This window comes from Neltuma alba, unplaced genomic scaffold, assembly GCF_004799145.2.
Source record: "Neltuma alba isolate B1F8T4 unplaced genomic scaffold, ASM479914v2 tig00010322_pilon, whole genome shotgun sequence".
NCBI classification, from domain to species: Eukaryota; Viridiplantae; Streptophyta; class Magnoliopsida; order Fabales; family Fabaceae; genus Neltuma; species Neltuma alba.
Genome location: NW_021635234.1, coordinates 157,523 through 168,470, shown reverse-complemented (window position 1 = coordinate 168,470; position 10,948 = coordinate 157,523). Strand labels below are relative to the sequence as shown.

Sequence of the window (10,948 nt, the reverse complement as noted above, 5' to 3'; positions counted from 1 at the left end):
AATTATGTATCAAATAAGGAATGATTCATTCGATGGCAAGGGCAAGGAAATGGTGTTGGGATAGAAGAGTTTTATGAATGTCATATTGTTTGGAATATTATGTGATGTATTATCCAACTTTATGCCAAGTTTGTAATGGATTATAGATAGTAATATGATGTAAATTATGCTTGTATGACATGCTCAAATGCTAAAATTCTAAATGGTGCAATGTTAAAAGAGTGTAGGAAAAAGGAAGAGAAAAGAAATAAAGGAAATAGAGTTAGGGGATAAAAACTCCCTAAAAGAGGCCAAATTTGTGGCACATGAAATGATGAATAATTGTTGAAATTTGGACATGAAATTTTATATGCTTATAGATCTCATTTTTAGCTTTAAATCAAGTGAATTTGGAGTTTTGTGCTAAGAGTTATACCCTTCAAAATTTGGGCAAAAATACTAGAAATTTGAAAATTGACCATATAAACAGTGCATCTTATCGATTTTTCTGGTGCCATTCTGGATGGAGCCTAATGAATATTTGTCTCTATAGAACACTTAGCAAAGTTTGTGTGAAAATTGAAACCACATCGTTTTGATTTTTTTAGAATTAGTTATGAATTTTCAAAGTTGACCCATTTTCCAATGAACAATGTATGGACAGAATTAAGGATAAAATTTTGAAGTTGAAATTTTCTCACCCGAAAATGCTGCAAAACACGTTATAATGATTCCAATTGACGTATAATGGGTTATAAAGAGAGGTGTGACACTTTTTAGTACCAGAGCAAAGGTTCTGGCTTAGTTTAATTGCACTATTCTTATCGTTTTACATTGTAAATTGCGTAATGATTGTGAATAGTATTTGATAGTAGCACTGTTCTAACTGTTATTGTTAAACATGAATTGTGACTGTTGATTGAATGCTTCTAGTTGGGATTATATCTAGGGTGGATTGGTATATTATAGATTGAGTTGAGTGTAGGATAAACTATGGCCTGCTGTAGTGATGACTTTGGGGAAACGGTAAACTAGAGGATGCCGAGGGTACCGTACCCAGACTGGTACCACCCACATGTTTCTGACCCTGATGATCCGACTCCACCACCTAGATATTATCAGCCTCTCTGGGAGATAGAGGATATATTTTTGAGGAAAATTCTAACGATATTACGAGGCTTGAGAAAAGGGATGCTTAGAGCACCATAATATCTCAACCATGTCCTGATGAGGCGGGTCCAAGTGCCATTAGGACAGTTCCTATCCGAGCTGTGAAGCCGAAACAAATCAAGGCTAAGAATCTACAGATCAAGAAGAGACCCTTATTGATAAAGAAAGAGTTTAGAGACTACGATAGCATCTTAAGGGAGCTAAGAGAGTTAGGAAGGCATATAGACCAAACACAGAATCAGTATGGTATTATCTATTTGGATGTTCTCCTTTATGTGAGATTATTATACAGTGAAGTCATTGAGAAGAATCCAAATACTAGTGATGCTCTTTGGAGTTGAGCACTAATGGAGATTTTATCAAGAACCTGAGTTTGGTAGGAGGAGATTCAGAGGATTTGTGGCCGCCTTATGTCCTATAAATTCCATCAGTTACTAGATGGCTTAGAGCTCTTTGTTGTCACTACTTTTCCTTTTTCTGCTTCTATGCCGTGAATACAGGATGACTGTATACTATGCTAACTGTAGTGGGCTGTAACCTTACTTTTGCTAACTATGCTGATGTATGTATATAAACTGAAAAGGCAATATAAATAGTGTTTATGTAAATTGATGATTTTGTTCCTCTTGTAGTTGAGATGAAAACAACAAAATGGTAAGAAAAAGACGAGGATCAAGAGGTAGGAGACTCGATACATGGGGAGAGTTATCAAGAGCCCCTATTGATCTGATTGAGTGGATAATGGAGAGGTTAGAGGAATAGCAAAGGAATATGGCTAAGATACAAGCCACACAAGTTAGGTAAGAATAAGAGAGGGATGCTGCTATAGCAACCCAGTCAAGGAATAGCCAGGACAGCCCAACCCATACCACCACAGTAACCACAAGAACCTGCTTCTGTGAGACCTCAACCTACTACAAAACCTGATACGCTGCAATAGTGGATTGTTAAGTTCAGTAAACACAATCCTCCTACTTTCGAGGGAACTTTTGATGTGCAAATAGCCAAGGACTAGATAACCTGGCTAGAGAAGATCTTTGCTATTTTGGAATATTCGTCTAAAAGGAAGGCTCAGATGACAATATATAAGCTAGAAGGGGAAGTAGACAGATAGTAAAAAAACACCGAGTTAGTCCTCCTGGTCAATGAAACCCCAATTACATGAGAAGTGTTCAAGGACTAGTTTTTCTTGAAATATTTTCCCTGATCCATGAGGGATGAGAAAGAAGCAGAGTTCCTCACTATAAGGCAAGCAGTGAATGAACCTCTTGACGAGTACTTGGCAAGGTACATTATGTTATCCAGGTACTGCACTTACCTCTAGCACATGAATGACGAACACTGGTTCACGAAGAAAATGATTAGGGGGCTGAAACCAGAGTTGAGAGAGAAGATGGCCTCGAGATAGCTGGAAGTTTTCAATAAGGCCATGGAAGTCTACCATATCACCGAGAATAGCCAGAATCATGCTAAGTTGGCTAAAGCAACCCTGCGAGCCAAGAAGCCAGGGGCAAGAGCAGGTCAGGAAGGCACTTCTTTAGGTGGTAGCTAGAAGAAAAGGAGATTTAACTAGAATAGGAAGTCGAGGCAGAGAGACTGAAGAGAAGGCACAGAGAATGTCTACTAGGGAGCAAAGAATGTTTACTAAGGAAGGGAATCCGAGCACTGTGGTCACAATCATGGAGACAAGCCGTGCATAATGGGTCAGAGAGTGTCCATTAGATGCGGACGACCCAGACACTTTGTTAGGGAGTGCCCGAAAGGTGCTGACAACACGAGAAGACCTCAGGCACAGGGCAGGATGTTCACCCTTAATTAGGAAGAGGCTCGTAAGCCACCTGAGATGATCCAATGTACGGTTATTGTAAATGGCAACCTTGTAGATGCTTTGTTTGACTCGGGTGCCAGCCACTCGTTTATATCATATGATGCGCTAGGCGCTTCGGTCTTGCTGTCGACATATTGCAGTATGATTTGTGTGTTTCCACTCTTACGAGAACAAAAATTTTAACTTCTATTGTTTGTTTAGACTCACTCTTTTGTCTGGTATGCCCACTGTTTCCTTGGTTTGAACTGGTTGTCCTTCTAAAATGTTCTCCTTGATTGTAAAAACAAAACATTGATCCTTCCTACTTGAGAGTTAACCTCAATGGCAGAAGTAAAGTTGAACATGATTTCGGTGGCTTAGGCGGATAAGTGGTTGAGACAGGGTTGCCAGGGTTATATGTATTCTTCTTAGTGACAACAGAAACGGAAGAAGGGATTTTAGGTATCCTGGTGGTTCAAGCTTGAGGTATTTCTGACAAAGATTAGCAGATTAACTCCTGAAAGGAAATTGGATTTGCTATCGATTTAATGCCTGGAACGAGCCTGATTTTAAAAGCTCAATATCGGATGGCTTCGAATGAGATGACAAAACTAAAGAAGCAATTAGAGGAGCTATTGGAGAAAGGGTTCATATGCCCTAGTCTTTCTCTGTGGGGTGCACTAATGTTATTTGTGAAGAAGAAGGACAGTAGCCTGAGATTGTGTATTGACTACAGTGAGTTGAATAAAGTGACTATCAAGAATAAGTACCCGTTGCCACAAATAGACGATTTGCTAGATCAGTTGACGAGAGCCACTGTATTCTCGAAGACTAATTTGAGATCGGGATACCATCAATTGAGGATTAAGGTAGAAGATATTTCGAAGACTGCCTTTTGAATGAGATATGGGCATTACGAGTTTTTGGTGATTCCATTTGGTTTGATTAACGCACCTGCTATTTTCACGGATTACATGAATAAGATCTTTCTGGCATATTTGGATCAATTTGTAGTGGTATTCATCGATGATATCCTGGTGTATTCTAAATCACCAGAGGAACATGAACGGTATTTGCGGATTGTGTTAGGCACGTTGTGGGAAAAGCAACTGTATGCTAAATTGAGCAAATGTGAGTTTTGGCTAAATGAAGTGAAATTCTTGGGCCATTTGATAACCCGAGATGGAGTGGCTGTAGACCCAAGTAAGAGAGAAGCCATGTTGAATTGGGAACGACCCAAGACGGTAACTAAGGTGAGAAGCTTTCTGGGTCTACCAGGGTACTATCAGAGGTTTATACAGGATTTCTCTAGAATTGCCCTATTGCTGATTAAGCTCACCCAAAAGAATTAGTCGTTCAATTGGGATAGTAAGTGTGAGGCAAGTTTCCAGGAATTGAAACAGAAGCTGACCTCGACTCCCGTGCTGATGATCCCTGATCCTACATTATCATATGTGGTGTATATAGATGCACGTAAGCAAGGATTGGGATATGTGCTGATGCAACAAGGTTGAGTGGTCGCTTATGCCTTACGGTAGTTGAAAACTCATGAGGAGAACTATCCCACTCACGATCTTGAGTTAGCAGCAGTTGTCTATGCCTTAAAGATCTAGAGGCACTACCTATATGGGCAACTATCGAATTGTATTGTGATCACAAAAGCCTTAAATACCTGTAAGACTAGAAAGAACTCAACATGAGACAGAGGAGATAGATGGAATTGCTCAAGGATTATGATTATCAGATTAAATACCATCCGGGAAAAGTGAATGTGGCAGCAGATGCGTTGAGCCGGAAAACGATGCAGGTGGCATCGTTAATGATAAAGGAACAAGAGTTGATCAAAAATATCTAAGATTGAAATCTTACCAGCCAGATACAGTTGATGGCAGGCTAGATCAGTATTACAAAAGCAGAAGCACAGATCAATGAAAAAATTGAGAAGGCCCAATAGAGAGATCAACTGGCTGACATGTTGAAAGCTAGAGTGTTGAGAAATGAGATGAAGGATTTCGAGATAATTCAGGAAGGGATCCTGAAATATAAGGGAAGAACTTATATTCCCTCGAATTCAGAGATTAAGAGGCAAGTTCTGGAGGAGGCACATAAGAGTCGATACACCATACATCCAGGCATGACTAAGATGTATTGAGACCTTAAAGAATTTTTCTGGTGGCCTGGTACGAAGAGAGATGTAACAGACTACGTGTTGAGGTGCCTCACTTGTCAAAAGATAAAGACGGAACACCAAAAGCTGCCAGGATCCTTACAACCCCTAAGTATTCCAAAATGGAAATAGGATAGCATTTCCATGGATTTTGTGATGGGATTACCTCATACATTGTTAGGTTATAATGCAATATGGGTGATTGTGGATCACCTGACGAAGTCAGCTCATTTCTTGACTATTAAGAAAGAGTATCAACTGGAAAAAATGGCACGGATATGCATCCGGGAAATAGTGAGGTTGCACGGGACACTGGAAATGATTATTTCTAATAGAGACTTGAGATTTCTCTCTAGATTTTCGAGAGCGTTACAGGAAGCCATAGACACTAAGCTAAGTTTTAGTACAGCGTATCACCCTCAAACTAACGGGCAAACAAAATGTACTATTCAAACATTAGAGGATATGCTAAGAGCTTGTGTCCCAGATTTCAAAGGGAATTGGGATGAGTACTTGCCATTGGCGGAGTTCACCTATAACAACAGTTACCATTCTGATATCCAAATGGCTCCTTATAAGGCTTTGTAAGGGAGAAAATATAGATCCCATTGTGTTGGACTGAATTGGGAGAAACGGAAGGTATTTGGTCCTGACTTGGTAGAGCAAACCTCACAGCAAGTAAAGATGATTCGGCAGAGGCTACTCACAGCACAAAGTAGACAGAAAAGTTATGCCGATATACGGAGAAGGCCTCTAGAGTTTGAAGTTGGAAATCATGTTTTTTTGAAAGTTTCTCCAACTACGGGTGTAGGAAGATCGATCAAAGCCTGTAAATTGATGCTAAAGTTTATTGGACCCTTCCAGATTTTGTCAAGAGTTGGCCCGGTAGCCTATAGATTGGCCCTACCCCCTAATCTAAGCCAAATTCATGATGTCTTCCATGTTTTTCAGTTCAAAAAGTATCATCTGGATCCCTCACATATCTTGAAATACGAAGACATAGAGCTGCAAGATAACCTCACCTTTGAGGTAAAACTAGTGAAAGTAATAGATCGGCAGACTAAGCAGCTGCGGAATAAAACTATTCCGATGGTCAAAGTCATCTAGAGGGTTCTAACTTAGGAGGAGGCCACATGGGAAAATGAGGACGACATGAAAGCTAGATACCCAGAATTGTTTAATTAAGGTATGTTTCCAAATTTTGAGGACAAAATTTATTTAAAGGGGGAGGAATTGTCACATCTCACAAATTTTCACCAGGCTATAAAGGATCAAAAATTGGGATGAGGGTCAATGTAGGAACTAGACAGAGAAATGAAATAACTTTTGATGTGAAACCCCGATCTCGGGCTGGCACTTTCATAATTATCGGTCTAAGAAGGGTAAAACTAGAAAGTTTGAGAAAAATTCTAGAAAATTCATGAAAAATGGAAAAGGTGTAGATTAGAGGTTTTAGAAATTTGGTTGAGGTCCAAAAGATGAAATTTAGGTGAAAGCAAATTATTACGGAATTTCCCGTAAATAGAGCGTTTTCGAGAAATTATTGGGAAATGGAAAGAAAATAATTATTTTAAGTAGTTGAAGGCCTCAATAAATTTGGGAGAAAGATGAATAATTCATCTAAATATTTATTTGAATTTATAAAATTAGTTTTAGGCCTTGGAAGCTTAGGAATTAATTTTAGGGGATTTATTTTCCCACATTGACATCGATCAAGGCCTGTTCAGAGAAAATTCAAAATAAATACCTAGAGGTGGCAAAATTTTTTGAAAATTTTCAGATCATATTCTACTATTAAAAGGTGAATTATCATGGAGAGAAATGAATTTTTGGGGGTCTAGAAAAATTATGGAATGTTACTAGTGAATAGTAACTGATAAAGTTTCAAATTGGTTTGAGATAGTGATTTGGTTTGTGCACCATCTTTTTTGGGCCAGCCCAAACCATTTTTGGAACCCACATTGAGCCCAATAAGGGCCTAATTTCGTGCACCTTCCAGGTCCCTCCATTTTGTATTAAATAAAAAGTGAAAAATCAAGGGAAAATACTTGGAAATATCTAGCAACATGCCACTTGTTCAAATCTGACTATTTCTTACACTTGATGGCTGCTATTGTGGAAGTTTTGATGTTCCTCTTTTAGCATGGCATTAAGCATGATTCTATGTAGTTGATTATGCCTTGAGGTTTGATAACATGTCACATGATAACTTGCTTGATTTGTATGATAATTGTAATTCAAATGCTACTAAGATTTCATAGAAATCTTATTCCTCCTATGTTAAATTATGTCTCAAATAGAGAATGATTCATTCGATGGTAAGGGCAAGGAAATGGTGTTGGGATAGAAGAGCTTTGTGAATGTCATATTGTTTGGAATATTATGTGATGTATTATCCAACTTTATGCCAAGTTTGTAATGGATTATAGATAGTAATATGATGTAAATTATGCTTGTATGACATGCTCAAATGCTAAAATTCTAAATGGTGCAATGTTAAAAGAGTGTAGGAAAAAGAAAGAAAGAGAAAAGAAATAAAGGAAATAGAGTTAGGGGATAAAAACTCCCTAAAAGAGGCCAAATTTATGGCACATGAAATGATGAGTAATTGTTAAAATTTGGGCACGAAATTTTACAAGCTTATAGATCTCATTTTTAGCTTTAAATCAAGTGACAACCAATCAAATTTGGATTTTTGTACTAAGATTTATGCTCTTTCAAAGTTGGACAAAAATACTGAAAATTCAAAAATTGATCATATGCACATTGCATTTTGTCGATTTTCTGGTGCTGTTTTGGATGGAATTGAGCCCAGTGAATATTTTTTCTCTATAGAAATCTTGGCAAGTTTCGTGTGAAAATTTGAACCACCTCATTTTTATTTTTCTATAATTAGTTATGAATTTTTAAAATTAGCCTATTTTCATATGAGCAGTGTACGGACAGAATTAAGGGTAAAATTTCAAAGTTGAAAATTTTCATTCGGAAACACTACGAAACACATTATAATAGTTCCAATTGATGTATAATGGGGTATAAAGAGAGGTGTGATATTATGCATTGAATTTATCTTGGGCCTAATGCTTTTTAGTGTTTGGCCACCACTCTGAATGTTTTGTTTATCTTAATTTGACTTGAAAACGCTAATTGAGATATAGAACTTAGATAAATTTGTGCTTGACTTTGCTAATTGAATGGATAGTTTGTTGGTAACATAGAAATATAATTACTAACCTAGTATTGTCAAATTAAGGTTGGTACTTCAAACTATCTTCATTAAATGTTACAATAGATTGAGTATTTTATGGACAATTAAAATTTGGTTTTAACTTAAGAGAGCTTAATTAAATAATTTAAAACCTTAGACAAACACATGGTTTTATTTAAGTGCTAGCTGAGAGGGATTTGGTTGGGTTTCATAAACTACAAAAGGGAGAAATAATCCTAGGCTTCAATTAACTTAAAATCAAATTTTTAATTTTAGTTATCTTACCTAGAACAACAAAATGTTAAATTACAATCTTTTAAATAATTTCACTCAACTTAATTAGGAGCATAAGTGCTATAATTAACTAATTTTTATGTTAATCCCTATAGGAATGATATTTTTATACTACTTGCTGCCCGTGCACTGACAGTTTACGCTTGGCTGTGAACAAGTTCTTGGCACTATTGTTAGGGACTTCGACACAAAGGTTGCATTGTCAATTATTGCAATTGTATTATTGATTACACTTAAGCTTTCCTTTATTGTGTTTTAAGTCATTGGTAGTTTAGTTAGTTCTGATAGTTTAGTTATCTAGTCTCATTTAATAAGTTTGATGGTTTTTATTTTTAATTTGAATTTGTAGGTGCTTCTCCAATGCATGCAAGATTGATTAGAAATCATTCCTTATGGTGCTGAAAAAGAATATCTTTCCTAAGAACCTAATATTCCTTCTGATAGACCATACACATCCTTGACAGAACCAAAAGACATAGCTAAATGAGATGAGAATAATGTATACACTTTGGATGATTACCTTGACAAGGACGGGCAAACCTTTCACTCTAGTATCGGATTGCCTAATATCCAAGCCAAAAACTTTAAAGCCAACCAGCCATGATTCAACTGCTAGGGATGATTGAAACTTTCCAAGTGAATTTTAATGAACATCCTAATGAGCATTTTGACCAAATTTGTGGAAGTGTGTGAGAATTTCAAGCAGAATAGAATCTCCAAAGATTCTCTAAGATTAAGACTATTTCCTATGTCCTTATCTTACAAGGAAAAAGCATGGCTTAGTCCCTTCGGGGACATCCGATAAAATAGAAACAATACAGAGAAGATTAGCATAACCCTTGTGCAAGGATGACACACACAAATCGAGAAAAAGCATAGCTTAATTCTCTACTAGAATACTTTATCCGTACCTAGGATGACTTGGTGTCAAAATTCAAAGCTAGATTAATTCCTAGAGGTTAAAGAGCTACGTTGAGGGGAGAGCTACTCTCTTTTAAACAACAACTTGATGAGCTATTCTATAAAGCATAGAAAATGTTCAATGATGTCAAATCCCACTAATATTAACCCTAGGAATATGAGTAATAAATTAGACAGAGGGCCAAGTAGTGAAGTAGACTCAGATTCAAAACAGCTTTTGAATTAAGATCTAACCCTTGATTAGACTGGCATTTTTGAAATTATCAGTCTAGGAAAGGCAAAATAGGAAAGTTGGGTAAAAATTCCAAAAAATTCTCAAAAAATTATAGAAAAATAAAATAGAGTATTTAGAACTATATTTGAGGCTAGACGTAAAGGTAGCATGAAAAAGATTTATTATAAAATTTTCTGTAAACTAGGGTTTTTCTAATTAAACAGTGAAAAATTGGGCGGAAGTAATTATTTAAAATATGTAGAGATCTCAATAATTTTGAAAAAATTATTCAGAGGTTTATTTGAGATTATAAAATTATTTCCACCCTATGAAAGTGAAAGAATTAATTTTAGAATAATTATTGTCAAATACTTATTAGTAAGATATGATTTTAGAGAAAATTTAATATAGGTAGTTAAAGGGTGTGATAAATTTTAAACAAATTTAAGGGACCTTCCTACATTAAAAGAAGATGTTTGATAGGTAGAAATAAATTTTTAGAGGTCCAAAATTATCATTGGAAATTAGATATGACAAAATCAGATTGAGGAATGTCATGATGTTTGACAGGTCACATCCTTTCCCTCTTTCTTTAACAAATCAAGCATGATTTTGGGCCAGAAAGACTTGGAGAATTCATGGCCCATACAGCCCAAAGGATTAAGGAATAAAATAATTAATTTGATCACATGATTAGCCAAGACACTTAAGTATATAAAGACACATGGCATGCTTAAAAATTATGCAGCATATGAAGAGGGACACATGGATTTTTAACCTCAAATTTTTAAGGACACTGGGAGCAAAGGGAGGTAAAAAAATAAGGTCTATAAATAGCCCCTTCCAAGCCCTTCAAGTTTGGTTACTTTGGCCACTAAAAGGGGGAGGTTTTACTGCTGAAAAATTGACTTGAAGGGAGGAAGAACATGCTAAAAACGATAAGGAATTATCAAGCAAGAATCAAGGGTTAATCAAGATATGTAAGAGCTTCCATTTGGCTATACTTTTAGCTTGTTTCAAGTAGAGTTTGATGGCAAAAATTTTGAAGAACATGCTGTCTAGATTTCAAAAATATTGAGGAATAATAATTAGGAAAGGATAGAAACCGTGATTAAAGACTTGAGCTAGCTTGTTTAGTTGTTATTTTGATTGATTTTGGAAGAAACTCTAAATTCCCTAACTTGTGAA

At 36.4% G+C, this 10,948-nt stretch overlaps 1 non-coding gene across 1 annotated transcript; it reads left to right on the top strand.

The window, feature by feature from the left end:
- The first annotated feature begins 9,407 nt into the window (after positions 1–9,407).
- LOC114755699 (U6 spliceosomal RNA) lies at positions 9,408–9,510 on the top strand. The gene has a single exon (XR_003741343.1). It is a non-coding gene; the product is annotated as a U6 spliceosomal RNA (small nuclear RNA).
- Positions 9,511–10,948: the final 1,438 nt, after the last annotated feature.